Raw genomic sequence first — 1,930 nt, 5'->3', positions numbered from 1 at the left:
TTTATTACCAAAATCAGTGTTCGGTTCGAAATGTGTTCATTCACCGTAACGTTGCGTCCAACAGCATCTTTGAAAAAATACGGTCCAATGATTCCACCAGCGTACAAACCACACCAAACAGTGCATTTTTCGGGATGCATGGGCAGTTCTTGAACGGCTTCTGGTTGCTCTTCACTCCAAATGCGGCAATTTTGCTTATTTACGTAGCCATTCAACCAGAAATGAGCCTCATCGCTGAACAAAATTTGTCAAAATTTGAACACATTTCGAACCGAACACTGATTTTGGTAATAAAATTCAATGATTTGCAAGCGTTGCTCGTTAGTAAGTCTATTCATGATGAAATGTCAAAGCATACTGAGCATCTTTCTCTTTGACACCATGTCTGAAATCCCACGTGATCTGTCAAATACTAATGCATGAAAATCCTAACCTCAAAAAAATCACCCTTTACTTTATGGGGTCTCAGACGAATATTTCGAGTAGTTACAAACAGAATGACGGAATTAGTATACCCCCCATCCTATAATAAACGTACATATATGTATAAAATATAAAAACGGTATAAAAAACGTATAAGCGTACAACATGTGAAATAAATAAATGCATTTCTTACACTAATGGCTTAAAAAGAGCACTTAAAAACAATTAATCCTAGTGTAATATGAAGGTAAGATTGAGTAAGTACAAACAAGCAAAAGCGTGCTAAGTCGTTGAAAGTTCAGCCAATTCAGACAAAATTGAGCCCTGCAAGGGCTCAAGAAGTCCAGTCGGTTTATATGGGAGCTATGACAGGTTATTGACCGATAAAAATTTCATGTAATTTTGTTTTGTTAAAGCTTTTCCCATCAATTCCGAAAAAATCAGGAGATAAAATCTTTGGCGCCAAATCATGAGCAAACTTCCGACTACTGGTACGGTACTTACCATAACTTTTGATTAATTTAAAATAATTTTTGACGAATTCAGTTTAATAAAATGAAAGCCCTTATAAACTCTCATTATTTCGTCGGTGCCACACAATCTCACAAATGCTCTCTTCGGTGTTGAAGTAAAATGTACGCGCCACACGGTCGTGGTGGATGATAAGCAACGCAGTGCTGGTGAAATAAATAAAACCTACTCACAAACATAATAACAACGAAAGGAAATTTATGCCTCATGAACATAAAAATCAAGCCCACAGCAAAATTCCATTGACACCAGCCACGCGCTACTCATTTAGAAACCACACGCAATCAACTATTTTTAGATTTTTTTCTTGGTTACCAACAGAAGATTAAAAGCGAACAAGATATTGAACACTATGGCGGAAGGTAAAAGCTTTTGCATCGTACATTTCACCCCGTGTTTGTTATAACACTTTGGGCAAGCTATTCAATAAGCAGTCGTGGCCGAGTGGTTAAGGCGTCTGACTCGAAATCAGATTCCCTCTGGGAGCGTAGGTTCGAATCCTACCGGCTGCGGCCAGAGTCGGTTATAAGACATTTTTTCATAATTTTTTATTACAAGGATTGATATTCTACAATAGAAAGATTGTGCTAGTGTACAAAAAATTTGATGTAAATATATTATAAAATAATATGATATTTTGAACAAGTTTTTCGCAAATGTTCTGAAAGCTGAACAGAATACTCTGGTTAAGACTTTTATTTGAAATCAAACGGATTATATTGTTTATTCTGTATAGAAAAAATTCCATCCCCCAATTATTAAGAGCTCAGTTGTATAGCCTAAGTAATTGTTGATGGGCCAACGTTCACTATACATACGGATATAGGATGAACTTGTTTATCTTCAAGGAAGCAGGCAAACTATTCACTCCATTCGATAGTTTCAATATTTTTCTTCTTAAAAATCGATGGTATCGAATTTTTTTTGTTGTTGTATCATAAAATATAAATATAAATAATAAGAAAACCCCTAAAAA

The 1,930-nt window shown here is 35.5% G+C and overlaps 1 non-coding gene across 1 annotated transcript; it reads left to right on the top strand.

Moving 5' to 3' along the window:
* Positions 1-1,384: 1,384 nt before the first annotated feature.
* On the top strand, positions 1,385-1,466 carry Trnas-cga (transfer RNA serine (anticodon CGA)). The gene has a single exon. It is a non-coding gene; the product is annotated as a tRNA-Ser (tRNA).
* Positions 1,467-1,930: the final 464 nt, after the last annotated feature.

This window comes from Stomoxys calcitrans, chromosome 4 (assembly GCF_963082655.1).
Source record: "Stomoxys calcitrans chromosome 4, idStoCalc2.1, whole genome shotgun sequence".
Classification (NCBI taxonomy): domain Eukaryota; kingdom Metazoa; phylum Arthropoda; class Insecta; order Diptera; family Muscidae; genus Stomoxys; species Stomoxys calcitrans.
Note: the sequence above shows the minus strand (reverse complement) of the source record. Positions and strands in the feature narration are given on the sequence as shown.